The sequence below is a fragment of the Sapajus apella genome, unplaced genomic scaffold, assembly GCF_009761245.1.
Source record: "Sapajus apella isolate SASKATOON/1434 unplaced genomic scaffold, GSC_monkey_1.0 scaffold88, whole genome shotgun sequence".
Classification (NCBI taxonomy): Eukaryota; Metazoa; Chordata; class Mammalia; order Primates; family Cebidae; genus Sapajus; species Sapajus apella.
In genome coordinates, this window is record NW_022437028.1 from 999,251 (window position 1) to 1,014,250 (window position 15,000).

At 45.8% G+C, this 15,000-nt stretch overlaps 1 protein-coding gene and 1 long non-coding RNA gene across 6 annotated transcripts in view; both read right to left on the minus strand.

The window, feature by feature from the left end:
- Positions 1–8,363, minus strand: part of LOC116534490 — a 21,748-nt gene extending 13,385 nt beyond the window's left edge. Inside the window, exons 1-2 of the long non-coding RNA XR_004261754.1 lie at positions 8,353–8,363; positions 3,863–3,865 (exon numbers count right to left, since the gene is read on the minus strand). This is a non-coding gene — a long non-coding RNA (uncharacterized LOC116534490). The remainder of the gene's footprint in view (positions 1–3,862; positions 3,866–8,352) is intronic.
- AUTS2 (activator of transcription and developmental regulator AUTS2) overlaps positions 1–15,000 on the minus strand; it is a 1,216,826-nt gene that overhangs the window by 201,316 nt on the left and 1,000,510 nt on the right. The window lies entirely within an intron of this gene.

Here is a 15,000-nt window from a genome sequence, read left to right on the forward strand (position 1 = left end):
CACACACACACACACACACATATATACAAATGCAAAAACAAGCCCTCCACACACACACACACACACACACACACACACACACACAAATGCAAAAACAAGCCCTCCACTGTCCTCTGAGGTTACCCTAACCTGGGTGCATTTGTGTGAGAACAAGTTCAAGGCACAGTTGGAACACCTTAGTAGGTGTGGCCACTCAGGCCTCACCTCTGCAGACCGCTCTCCCTCCTCCTGGGGAGGGGAAGAAAGGTTTCTGGGCCCTGTGAGAGGGAACGGCAGGAGGGCAGGAGCGTTTGAGTGGGAAACAGCAGAGGAGAGAGCTGGAGAGGGTGAGGCTTTCCTGAGGGGCTTTGTCAGGTAGGCCTGAGAACAAACCTGGTCTCCAGATTCCCCCACAGTCCCCTGGAGATTGGGGTGATGAGTTAGGAAACTATAGTAGAAGTAATAGAAACTGAAAAGAAACTATCTGTCATATCCCCATGACTTTTTTTATTTCTCAGAGAGTCTCACTCTTGTCGCCCAGGCTGGAGGGCAGTGGCGTGATCTCGGCTCACTGCAACCTCCGCCTCCCAGGTTCAAGTGATTCTCCTGCCTCAGCCTCCCAAATAGCAGGGGTTACAGGCGCATGCTACCATGCCCAGCTAATTTTTGTATTTTTAGTAGTGACGCGGTTTCACCATATTGGCCAGGCTGGTCTCAAACTCCTAAACTCAAGTGATCTGCCCACTTTGGCCTCCCAAAGTGTTGGGATTACAGGCGTGAGCCACCACACCCTGCCATATCCCCACGACTTTCTAGGTCATTTTTTTCCCAAGCGGTTTTGCACACAAAAGGGCCGTTTTGATTCCAGTTAGCCCAGGCAGCTCCTGGGTTATCCACCATGCTCTCCTGCAGCCCCGCTTCTCCCCCATGGGAGGGCTCTCATTTGCTTCCCACATGGGAGGAGTGCAGAAAGAATTCATTCTGAAGACCCATTCTCCCTGCAGTTGGAAAGAGCAGATTGCCCACTCATGTCTTGCAGTGCACGCTTGGAAGGCCACTGCTTCGCTCCCACCGGGAGGCCAGTGCTAGGGAAAGGGCCCCCACTGTGTGAGTGGCCGCATTTTACAGTGGCTGCCTCTATAGGAAATGCTCTGAAGGGATTTTGGAAACCATGGGGTATCCAACAAATGTTTCAAAGTACATGCTTCACTTTCAGTGAGCATAAGCTTTGTAACCCCTGATATATAGATCGGAGTCTGAATATGCTTAGATCTCAGAATGGAAGGGTTTCTAAAGAAAAACTCCAGAAATACCCGAATTCAGACGTAAAAAAATGTGTGAGAATCAAGAACAAAGCCAGCGAAAGCAGGAGTGAATAACCTTTCATTTCAAGCTGCTTTCCCCACTAGAGACAGTCATGATCTGTGCAGCGCTATTTGATGCAAATGCCTCTCAGAAAAGAGCCAGTGGATAATAGATAAAAAGATTATCTGTGACATTATGAAAAATGAAAGTTTAAAAATGGCTACAAGTCCCATAAAAAAAAAAATCCTAAACTTTATTCAGTCTTGTTGAAAGGCAGCAGCGGAACTGTGTTTTGTCCAGCCCCTGGGGTCCCTGCCTCTTCCGCCATTGTTCTAATACCTTCCACCGGCTCATCTGTTTTCAAAAATCTTTCCTGCTGCTTTCTCTTTGCTGGAAACATAAGGTCCAAGAAGCTATCACAGCCCTGTTTCTTTTCCCTAACTGGACTCTGATGCTGGGAATTCAAGTGCTGCAACTCCTGCCCCTCTCTCTTCCCTTCCCTGTCGTCCCCCTCTGTGCTAAACCACCGACTGCACACTTGATTTAACAGATGAATTACAGATTCAAGGCATGGGTTTCCAGGGCAGGAAAGAGTCTGATTTTTGTCCAGGTCTCTCTTGATTGGCTCAGCATGGAAGTCTTTCATTTAACGGGCCAGGTCCTGCTGAGAACACCTCTGCTGGCACCACACCGATTTCTTTCTTTGCTCGAAAGAGGAGCAGATCCTAAAGAGAGATTTTCCATCTTGCAGATTTCTGGTGTGCTCACTACATAGCATTCCTTTTAAGCAGAGCATTATGAGTGTAACCCAAGACTCCAGGAAACATTTGATTCATTTGACCAATCATCTTTGATCTCAAAGTTGGCCGAGGTGTTGCTGAAGAACCTATTTGAACACCTAGGCCACAAAAATATGCCTTTGTCTCCTACCCGAGGAGACAGCACAGTGCAGCAGTTCAGTGTGAGGGTATAGAAGGGACCACCTGGCTCAAACTCCAGTTCTGGCATCTGCTAGATGGGTGGACTTGGAGCAAGTTTCAATGTCTGAATTTCTCTATTTACAAACAAATACAGTAAGATTATCAGATTGAACCACATACAACTGCTAATATTTGGCTGTTTTTGATTATAAAAAGATTATTAGATTGGACCACATACAATGACCAATATAAAAATGGCAGTTTCATATGGGTCATCCTAATACCCACCTCCAAGGGTGACTTTGAGATGGAAAGAAGAAAGTCACATAAAGTGCTGTACCAAAATGCCTGGGATGCAGCGTATGCTGAGCACAAGTTACTATTGGTGTTATTATCGAGGAGCTTATAGGAATCACTTGCTGTATACAGATCACCTGTATATAGGTGCTGCAATGTGAAATACTCAGATCAGTCACCTACTTGCCAAGGACCATCTAGGCCAGGTGATGCAGTGCTAACAAACATCACTAAGGGTGGAGAAAGATGGCCACTCAGTCCAAACTCTTCGTGTCTCATTTCCTCTTGAAAAATCCCTTCCTGGGCAGGTGTGGTGGCTCATGCTTGTAATCCCAGTACTCTGGGAGGCTGGGATGGGAGAATCTCCTGATCCCAAGAGTTCAGGAACAGCCTGAGCAGCATAGTGAGACCCTATCTCTACAAAAGTTAAAAAATTAGCCGGGTTTGATTTGCAGTGGTTTTGAGAAAAAAAAAATTAGCCAGGCATGGTGACACGTGCCTGTAGTTCCAGCTGCTCGGGAGGCGGAGGTGGGAGGGTTGCCTGAGCCCAGGGGGTTGAGGCTGCATGAGCTGTGATAGCACCACTGCACTCCAGCCTGGTAACAGAGCAAGACTCTGTCTCAAAAAAGAAAAAAGAAAAATCCCTTGCCATATGGAATGCTGCTCCCTTCCCATTCGGGGGCAATTTTACCCATTCCTGGTGTCTTTTATAAGCCAGTTGGTATGACTGGAATTAGATCTAAACTACTCAAATGGAGATTACAAAAATATTCTTGAAAACAGATATCGACCTAAGACTGTGCATCACACTTTGTGCCTCTGTCCTTTGTTTTCTGCAAGTAGTGATGAGAAAGTGTCCAAGTTATTGCAATTGCTGGAGTAAGAGTAAGGCAGGGAAATTATGAAAATCTGTGGACAAGTGCTGACCTCAAGCACAGGAATAGTTTAAGTGTCATCCTGCAAACTGAATGGGACTGAACAGCAGGGTCTCCAGAGGCAAATCCACCCAGAACGCAAACACGCAGCTAGCTTTCCCACCCATGCAAGCCTCAGCTGTGAGAACTGGAGAAACATGAGCGCTGTGGGCAGGCATCCTGTGCTTTCTGGAGTGCCTGTCTACCAGTGCTATCCCAGAGCTTGTCATGCTCCCAATCACATCACTTCCCGTGGCAATTCTTGAGGTGCTTGACCCTAAATAGAATCCTTTCCTTCCTTACATGCCCCCCGACAAATACACTTCCTTACTTTAATGAAACCATTCTCCATTGGCCTCATTATAATTATCCTGAAGACATGTTTGCTTCTTTTTTTTTTTTGAGACAGTATGTTGCTCAGTCACCCAGGCTGGAGTGCAGTGGCACGATCTCAGCTCACTGCAACCTCCACCTCCCAGTTTCAACAGATTCTCCTGCCTCAGCCTCCTGAGTAGCTGGGACTACAGGTGCATGCCACCATGGCCAGATAATTTATTTTTATTTTTAGTAGAGACGAGGTTTCACCATGTTAGCCAGGATGGTCTCGATCTCCTGACCTTGTGATCCACCCACCACAGCCTCCCAAAGTGCTGGGATTACAGGCGTGAGCCACCGCGCCCGGCCTGCTTCTTTTTAAATTATGAAATATTTTTGGACTACAGGAAAAGTGTAGGACAACATAATAATACAGGTAAGGAAAACCTGCAGAGCCACCTACAGCTCGAGAAATACGTATTTCAGATACCCCCCCCGAGGGTACACATTTACCAATTTGATATTTATCATGCAGGGTATGGTATTTAGACTTTTGCTATATTTGTACATAGATACAAACACTATGTAGCATTGTTCTGTGTGTTTTAAAACTGTATTTCAGCTGGGCACAGTGGCTCACGCCTATAATCCCAGCACTTTGGGAGGCTGAGATGGGAGGATCACTTGAGGTCAGAAGTTTGAGACCAGCCCAGCCAACAAGCTGAAACCCGGTCTCTACCATAAAATTACAAATTATCCAGACACGATGGCACATGCCTGTAATCCCAGCTACTTGAGGGGCTGAGGCAGGAGAACCGCTTGCACCCGGGAGGTAGAGGTTGCAGTGAGCTCTGGGCAACGGAGCAAGACATTCTCTCCAAAATATAAATAAATATATAAATACATAAATAAAACTTTATTTCATTGGTTTTGTTCCACATGTAGCCTCCTACAACTTTTAAACAAGAGATTCTGATTCACTGGGCCCACTAGGGTTTGTTATTTGCCTTGAACAAACTGGCTAGATTGCAGGTAATAGGGAGGGTAATCATATCCTGCAGAATTCAAACTTGGATACTTTTAAGAGTGAAGATATCCATAGTTAACAAGTACAGCAGGCACAGATTTGGGTGGGTTGAGGCAAACCAGGACCTACGGTCACCTTGGTGATGGCAGGTCAGCTCCTGCGTTAATACCCACGGTGGGTATGACTGACTAGAAGCCTCTTCCATCGCCGCATCCGATAGGCCTCTCAGAATGAATCCATTTGTTTGTGCCTCTTTTGGCAGAGAAGTCATTAATGAGAACCTCAGTTTCCTTGTCAGTCACATGGGCACTCTGGAAGAGGAGGGGGAGGGCGGCTCTAGTGACCCTCCTGAGGCTGCTCTGTGACAGGCCTGTGTTGTAAAGTGCTCTGAGCACAAGAAAACACCAGCAGCCCCACGGAAAGCCACGGCACCCCCAGAGGACCCGAGCCTCTTTTCTGTGTCAGACCAGCTGTTTCCACAGCAGGGCAGGGACAGTTTGCCCCTGCGGGACCCCCAAAAGTTGACTGGTCAGGGCTTTCCAGTGCTTTTTCACACAGCATCTTAATTGGCCTGTTTCTATGGAAATGAGCTTACTGCTAATCAGGTTTTCTCTCAGCTCCCAACTGGTTACCAATGCACCCCTCAGATCTGAAACAGAGCTGAATTAGATGCTTGCTAAGTGAGTAAACAGGAGCCAAAAAGAGTATCAGAGGAGTTAGTAATTTTGGTTTCCCTTTGAAAAAAGAAATCAGACACTGAGCTTACTCAACACCTTGAAAAGTTGGGTACAGAGGCGCAAGGAGAACCTACGTGCTCCTGGCTGGGTGAGGCTAGGCTTCCCCCTGTGTGCCAGAGCTTCTGGAACACAGACAGAGCCAGAGAAACAGTAGAGTTTTCAGTCACTGCCCCAGCACACGCCCTTCGTGGCTGGCAGGACGAGGGATTCCTCCTGTGTGCCCTCCCTTCCTTCTCACCTCCCTGGAACAGGGGCCTGTGCTGTGCAGGGGTGCTCAGGACCTGCACTAGGAATGGCACTCTCGGCTTGTCTCTATACTGCCCCCGGGCTGGCTCAAGTTCGCTGGCGGCTGTGGCTGAAGTCGCAGCATGCCACCCAAGATGCCTTCTTTATTCTGGCTCTGTATTTGGGCATTAGGATGCACAGCCCTTTTATCAAGGGTTGTTCCCCCTCCTAAATTGCATTTGACCAGTTTCATTTCTGCCTGAAATTAAAACACAGAACTTATAAATCCCAAGCTGTCACAGCGTGAATGAAACCTTAGAAATAAATCCAGTCTAATGACAGAGCGATCCGGAGACCGCAGTGGGAAACAAGATACTTTGTTTAATAATTATCAGCCTGCTTTCAGGGCCTGTCTGCTAAAGCAGTGGTGTCAGAAGCTGCACAGAGAAGAATTTTTTCCCCAGATTTCACCCTGGGAAAGACTGAAGCCATTTAAAACCAGACTGGACGCTTTTGATTTACATTTCTGATATTAAATGCAGAGCGGCTGTCTGCATTTATGCTACAGGGCACTACTTGAGTGCAAAGAAACAGGGTGGTGGCAGAGATCCAGTTTCCTAATGAACAAGCTTATCTGGAGGAAAACAGCTTTTCACACCGTAACAAACAATGAACACCTCTTAGATAACAAATTCAACGGCAAAAATATAGCATTGTACATGTCACAGTCCCGTAATTTAATGGAGGCACTTGCAGCATTAGTGGTTTACATTAATTTTTAAAATTAATTTTGTTTGGCCCGCAGGGAAAATATTTTCATTTTTGTTTCTGATATCCTGCAGCTCATTAACACTGCTCACCGCTGCTCTACAGAGCTATCCATAATCGTCCACTTGGTAGCCAGAGGCCATTTGTAAAAGAAGAAAGCTGGGAGACGGGCAGAAGGCAGGCTTTTTTGCTTTCTTCCACAAAGAAAGGCTTGCCCAGATGGACAGAGCTGCTCGGCAGAGGCCTGAATCGTGCAGCGTGGGTTTCAGCGGTCATGGTGCCTGGAGGGCAGCCTCGGAGGGGCCCAAAAGGCCGCTTCTTCACTCACTCACCACCACTCCCCCCCCAAGCAGAGTCTCCCAAAGCTGGTGACTATCAGAATTACCTGGGCAGGTTCTGCAAAGGTGTAGATTACTAGGCCCCACCTCACACCCATCATTCACTTCCTCTGCCTCCGCCCCCTCCCATGAAAGAGTTAACGACTACTTAGAAAACAGGCCCCCTCTCCCTCTGCCTGGGGCAGGGAGATCAGGGAATTCACTGCTAATCACTGTGGTTGTGATTTCTGATTTCAACTGGCAGCAAAGAGAATTGAACTGGGGTCCCCAGAGAGCAGCCGCTCCACAAGGCAGACCTTGAGCTTGTTAGGCTGTGGTGCTGCCATGCGATTATCAATTAATCTCCCCAGTCTCTTTAAAGTGGCTGCTAAAAATATAATCTCTGGGATATCTTACCTTAAGACTTAACTAAAGGGAAAAATCTGGATAATAATTAAGTGCTTCCCTCCGTCTAAGCTTCCTGTAAAACACTTCTGGAGACTTGGCTAGTCCATGGGCAGCAGGAAGACCAGCCAGGGGCGGTCCCAAGGCCTGAGTGAGCTGCTTATAAGTTACACACTTTCTCTAAATAAAACTTAAACAGGCAATGTGCGTTTGGACAAAAGGTTAAAGATACAGTACTACACTGTATTAAAACAAATCCTTCCCTATTTTTAACCCAAAGAAGTTTGGGAGGAAAAGCCAAAAAAAATTGTCTAGACATACTTTTGCTAAGCTCATGAGGGAGTCGTTACAAACTCACTTTATAGGGACATAATCTAGGTTATATATACAACACATTTTTTTTAAGGCAGCAACATGGGGGCACAATACGAACAAAAGTGAAAGGAGTTCTTATGCACAAGAAAAGGGCTCTCTGCAGAAACACCTCTGGCCCTGTAGAAGGCTCAAGCCAAAAGCAGACACATTTTCCTAAAAGCTGCTAAGAACGATGAAGAGGAAAATGAACAGCAATTCATTAACAAAGCTCAGCATTCTACCCACGCTCTGCAGCTTTCTGCTACGTGAAAAGATGCTTCTGTACCTTGAATTCTGTGAAGTGGTAAGTCCCAAGCTTCCCCAGAGGGGAAAATACCTGTGGTATTTTCCTTTCCTCTTCCCCTGACCTTCCTATGTCTTTGGGCAACATGGTGGGAAGGGGTAACTTAAAGCAAGAGCTCTGAACAAATATACATGCTCTCTGCGTGTAGCCATGCAGGTTGGAGAATGCAGGCTCCTAGAGGGCCCAGTGGGATCCCACGCTCTAGGCCTCAGCCTGAAATATGGGATGCTTTGTATACTCAGCTTGACGTGGAAGGAAGGGTGGGAAGGAAGGGAAGGAGAGGGCGTTGAGGGAGGCAAGGGTGTGAGTCTGAAAAAGGCAAGGCAGCCTGTGAGGCTCTCCTAAAACCACACTGCCTTCTTTTAATGATAATGATAAGGAAAACCCCCAACTTCATAAAATTCCATTAATTCTATAATTTCCTTTCTCTGATAAGAGCAAAGAATAAAACAACTCATTACCTCTACTACCACTAGACGTTTGACCTTGAAAAAAAGACTTAACATCTCTGGTTTAAAAAAAAAAGTGGGTTGGGTAAGACAAGATCTAAAATTCTGATTTTATTCTTCTGGCTGAAAGAAAACAAAACAAAATGAAGCAAAACCTTACTATATACAGGCCAAAGCTCAATTTTGGCCTCACCTTTGACTAAATGACAAAAAATTAGAATGGAGAATGGTAAGATAGACATTTTACCGTGTGAACAATATAAAATATAAAGGACTTTAGGAAAAAGTCAACTACATGACATTAAAAAAATGCCTGAATCAAGATGAAATAAAAGTCACTTTTATACTCATGGAAGGCTCCCTAAACCTTGGTGAATGGAAACATGGCTTCCTAGGAACCAGGTCTGTCTTTGTTAAGCCTAAAGTTAGATGGGAGAAGGGGGTCAGGTGGGTAAAAGTACTGTGGTGGGTAACAAACGGTGTATATTTCCAAAGTGACTTGTGCATAGTCTCTGTTAAGAGCCCAATGAAGCTGGGCAAGGTGGCTCACGCTGTAATCCCAGCGCTTTGGAAGGCTGAGGTGGGCGAATCATGAGATCAGGAGTTTGAGACCAGCCTGACCAACATGGTGAAACCTCATCTCTGCTAAAAATACAGAAAAAATTAGCCAGGCGTGGTGGCATATGCCTGCAATTCCAGCTACTCAGGAGGCTGAGGCAAGAGAATCGCTTGAACTCGGGAGACGGAGGTTGCAGTGAGCCAAGATCGTGCCACTGCACTCCTGCCTGGGCGACACAGTGAGATTCCGTCACAAAACAAACAAACAAACAAACAAACAAACAAAACAGGTGGGAGGTTGCTCAGGCTGGAGTGCAGTGGAACGAGCAGAGCCTGGACCTCCCTGGCTCAAGTTATCCTCCCGCCTCAGCCTCCTGAGTAGCCGGGACTGCAGGCACATGCCACCACACCTGGCTAATTTTTTTATTTTTAAAATTTTTTTGAAGCAAAGGGGTCTCACTGTGTTGTCCAGGCTAGCTTCAAACTCCTGGCCTCAAGTGATCCTCTTGTCTTGGCCTCCCAAAGTGCTGGGATTACAGGTATAGGCCACCACGCCCGGCCTCAACTATTTTTTGGTTTACAGATTCTTTTTTTTTTTTGAGACGGAGTTTCGCTCTTGTTACCCAGGCTGGAGTGCAATGGCGTGATCTCGGCTCACCGCAACCTCCGCCTCCTGGGTTCAGGCAATTCTCCTGCCTCAGCCTCCTGAGTAGCTGGGATTACAGGCACGCGCCACCATGCCCAGCTAATTTTTTGTATTTTTAGTAGAGACGGGGTTTCACCATGTTGACCAGGATGGTCTCGATCTCTTGACCTTGTGATCCACCCGCCTCGGCCTCCCAAAGTGCTGGGATTACAGGCGTGAGCCACCGTGCCCGGCTGGTTTACAGATTCTATTTGAAAACCTGATGAAAGCGAAGAACCTTCTTCTGATGTAAATGTACAAGCACACAAACAAAACTTTAAATACACTTTCAGCGGACTCCTGGGCTCCTTTAAAGTTCATCTGCAAATCTCGTCATAGCTATTAAGCACAAGGTAAAACTACTGTTCTGGACCTAGACGCTGGAACATCTATTTGTTCTTCCACCTGCCTTGAAGGTTTGTGGTGTTCCCACTTCCTCAAGAAAACATTTCTTTCTCAATGAAAACATAACCTGACTCTCCCCACACACCCAAGCAATTCTGCAGGGAGGCTGGTGCGTTCAGCTCAAGAGCGAAAGGTTGACAAGCAGAAGCCCTGCAGCCCTCCTGACCACCTTCAGATGTGGGGCTTGTATCCTGAGGCTGAACTCGGAACTCCTTCCACAGGAGAAAATTCCTGCCAGTAAATAAGTCTGTGTCCCCCTCCTATTAGAGACTGCCCTCTTTCTGACCTACTTCATCCACCCTTTTGACCTGCTTTCCTTCCTGAAGAACTAATAGGAAACATGGTACCTGGCGAGGGGGAGGACCGGCAGGAAGCAGCCCCCCTGGAATGTCAATGATGCTGGGACAAGCACACCGACCCCATTCCCATTCAGCAGGCAGCCACGCTAGTGCTCAGGGCACATCTGCATAGCTCAAGGTCAGGATGAAGTCAGACTGGCTTTCAGCCCCGAAACGCCAGTTTCAGGGTTGCAGGAGTGAAACTGTCTAGTACGTCTACTCTAATTGGCACTGGGCTACTGAATGATAAGAGATGAGAATGTGCTTTGAGGCCCAGTGCATTCCATTGAGTCAGTGCTGGTTACTTTCGAAGGCACCGTATTGTGGAGCCCCAAGTCGCTAAAATGGCTGGCTTTTAGAAGGCCTGTCTCCTGGCCTCGAAGACATCTCAGATGCTGTCCTGCTAACGGAATCAACTTCACAGCAGCCTGCTTCTCAGAGCAGTTGGTCATCCTCTATCTTCCTGCTTCTTCCAGGCTGATGATGAATCATGTTTGAAGTGGAAAGAAATGGTGGCTTAGGGGCAGATTCTCCCTGACTTCCTACTCCAGCCAATCTCCCAACTAAATGGGTCCAAAAACCTCTCCTCAAGAAAGTGATAAACGAGGCACTAAATCAGAGGAATTGCGAATCCAATCACTTAGCCTGAATGGAGAGAGCCTTACAAGATGAATTCCATCACATTAAATAGCTTGACTCATGTCAGGAGAAAGCAATCTACAAACCACTGCAAGAAAAGCTTGAAAAGATGATTTATTTTTGTACCTGCTCTGCCCTATCCCTGGGCAGGGTAGGCTTGAAACTCGTGTCTCCAGCATTGAAGATGACGGAATGGAGCGTTCCATGGGTAAACATGTGAACAAGATTGCCAACCTGATTTCTCATGAAACAAAGCAAAGAAGAAATAGGGCAGCACCAATTGTTTTTTTATTAGCAAATTAATCGCTTAGAAAAAAAAATCCCACTGTATCAAGAAAAAAAGTCCTTAAGAGTCAAACTATTCATCTCAATTTCATCTGAATTATTATTTGAAAGGATTAAATCTGTTAAAGTGACACTTCTCAGCATTGCATACTGAGATAGCAAAGTTGCCTAACTTCATTATTTTTCTAAAATGTTCCTCCCTTCATCCTTTTAGTTTTTTTTTTTTTTCTTTTTAAGAAAAGAAAATATAAGGCTGGGCGTCATGGCTCATGCCTGCAATCTCAACACTTTTGGAGGCAGAGATGGGTGGATCACTTGAGCCCAGGAGTTTGAGACCAGCCTGGGCAACATGTCGAAACCCTGTCTCTACTTAAAAAAAAAAAAAAAAAAAAATTAGCCAGACTTGGTGGCACATGCCTGTCATCCCAACTATTGGAGAGGTTGAGGTAGGAAGATCACCTGACCCCGGGGAGGTTGAGGCTGCACAGTGAGCCATGATCACACCACTGTACCACTCCAACCTGAGCAAAGGAGGGAGACCCTGTTTCTCAAAGAAAAAACAAAAACAAAAACATATATATATATATATAAACAGACATCTGAGACCCGTTGGTTTGGCTATAGCCAGCAACACCCTTTACCAAAGAAGGACCCAGGGAAAATGAACCTACTGGAGAGTATGTCTTACCAAAACAGTCTTTCTTTTCAAAAATGAAATCATGATAATTAAGCTAAGTACGAGAACATTTTGGGGAGGTCCCAGTACAGAACAGGTTTCGTTTCTTAACTGTATCAGAAGTTGGGAAAAATAATGAAGAGGATTCTAGGTTTTGTATTTCACTTTACAGTGAACTCAACGGCAAATCTAGAAGCATCTTGTTTTGGTGCTCTAATTTACTAATGTTTATGGTTGGGAGAAAAATAATTACTTCAGCAAGATGGGGTTACAAAGAGTTCTGGACTTGGAATAAAGACGTGATTTCTAGTTGCCACCTCTGTCTCTAGGAAGAAACTAGGGAGAGAAAATGTGCGGTGTGTACACTTCCTCACCTTCATGCCATGCTCATGGCAGACATCACTAGTCGATTCAGTCTTTTATGCTTTTATGGCCCAGAATCTTCAACGCAAACCTCCAGGCAGCCACCTAACAAACTATAGACAGCAGGACAATTGAAATCTACTTGCCATCTCTAGACTAGGTGATCTTTAAGGTCCCTTTTAGCTCTAAGTTTCTATGATATGTTCTGCAAATTATTTTCATATTCTACCAGGAATCTACTGAGGACAAAACACATATGGACAAAGATGTTTTACGATGTTGCCATAGTAGGGGGAAAAGCATGGCTTAGTAAATTACTTTCATGTTTCAGTGATTAGAAAGTCTCCAGAACCAAAAACATGGTATGTTCTGGAACTAAGAAACTAACTGTTATCATAGCTGTGGCTATATATCAACTGCTCATCAATCTTGTTGCTCAACCCAAAATGACAATAGTCTCAGACAAGCCAATGTCAATTTATCAATTAAGTAGCTAAGACTGGTAACAGGTAACGTTATATATCACTTACATATTCCCTACGCCAAAGGATTTAAGGTACCTTTAAAAGATAAAAGGGAGGGAGGAGAATTTTAAAAATTACTGCTAGAAGAGAAGGAAAAATAAACAATGTGGGTATGCACAGCAGAAATGGGAATGATGTCTGCCCATCACTTAACCACTTATTCATAACAGATGGGCCGGCAGGCTGGCTCTAGGCCTCCAGCAGCCACAGTGACAACGGGAACCTAAGCAGTTGCACCATTCATGGGGGTCGCAAGATAAAGGAAAGCCAACTCTTCAAAAAATCGAACTCTGCAATCAGAGTGTTATTTCTCCCAAGGATCAAAACAACACACAGCAGACTAAAGAATATTTTTCTCTACTCTTTCATTCAACAGTCCCAGCAATGGTGTCACAGGGTTACTAGAGCCTCTGTCTGCAGAGGGTCCGGTGCTGCTAAAGTGAAATGCCGAAAAGGCTCACTCTGGTTCTCTGCTGGTTTGCCTTGCTCCAGACCCTCTGGAGTAGTATTTCCCAAACTGTGGTCCAAGGGACCTATGAAATGTTCCTAGGTGCTCTGTAGTCAAAGCTGTTTGGCAAACACAGCATAGTATTACCCTCTCCACCCACTTTGCTTAATTTCATCGAATCCAACAATTTTCAAACAAAATCCTTTATTCTAGTGGCATCTATTAGTATATTATGAAAAGACTATTCAAGGAAACATTTCAGAAAATGCCAATCTAGAGAAAAAGGACTGCACTTTCCTATTTTTGGAATCCTTCTAAAACATCACTCCTCTAAGTGAAGTTTGGAGAGCTACCTAATGGCAGTGAGTTTGAAAGGCATTTCCTGGAAATAACACAGAAGATGTCGATTCTTGGTTGCTGGTCAGCAGTGGAAGCATGTGCCTTTGCAGAAAGTCAAGCTGTAGGTATGGACAAATCAAGACTATAAGCTCTAAGTCCAACCTTCTAACTGTTTAGGTTCCACAAACATCCCCCCCAAAATGGAAGTGCTGACATGGGTCAATAAAAATGGAGTCTTCAGGGACAGACCACGGGGTCACTGTGGAGGGGTGAGGCTCTCAGTGGGAGGAGTGAGGAGTTATAAACACGGCTCAGCAGGGGCAGCAGTTGCTCTGGACCTCTCGGACCCCTCTTTGACTCCTCTCCCTCTTATCTCAGGAAGTGTAGAGACTGGGCCACTCAGACAGGTCTCTTGTAGGCCTTGAACTTGGGACAAGAGGGGAAACTGACGCTCACTCAGAGTCCTGCCCAGTGTACTAGTAGTGGTGATTAGAACAGAATTTGGGACTCAAGTCCCAAAGTGCAATAAAACATGTGCATCTGCCTAGAGCCCTCTTTGGAAACCTAGGGGGTCAGTTAGGGAAGTGGATTCCAAGACGCAAGTTCTCTTGGAAACCCAACTAGCAGAAGTCCTCAAATCCATGAAGCACTGACCATATACGGGAAGAACAACAACCTGCCAACTACCTGGGGACAGCCACGTTTTCTTCCGGAAGTAATGACTATGTCCCAATCTGAAATTCAGAAATCAAATATCTACCAAATGTCAGCAAGCCAGAGCCTTAACGAGAGGCAGGGCAGAGTTGTCTGCAAAGCTCGCTGGGCGGTACGTTTGCAGGCAGTGCGACAACCTGACGGTGTCTTACAGCAGGTTATTTCTGGAGTTCCCATGATGCGCTCCTAATAGGTATAAGGATGTGCTGACTTCCAAAGTGGGACTGACAGGCCCGCAGTTAACTGTCATTTCCATCACAGACTTAATAGCTTTGCCAGGCATCCTCCCAGCAAACGAAGAGAAGAAAGGTCTTGCTATATGACAGCATTCAAAAAGAATGCATGTGAATGCCATTATGGTATTGAAAGTGTCAGGTGCCAGCAGAAGGGCCCTGATCAGACAGACAGGCATTGAGGCTGCATGCTTTAAGGTTATTTGAAGCCTGTCATTTCCATTAGCTAGCTAACCACAAGTGGAATCATTCATTAGCTGGCTTTCTTTAGTACCAAGGTGGGGCTGAGGGTGGGGGTGAAGGTGGGAGAAGGTGGAGAGGCCTGGGCTTGGCACTTTTAGTTCCTACCCTATTAGCAACTCATGATGGCTGGCAAAGGAAGGGGGTGCACACAGGCAGGGATGCCCCATGTGCCTGCTCATTAGTGGCTGGCAGTAAAGCACAGAAACGAGTGGACATTGGCACAGGCTGGTTTTC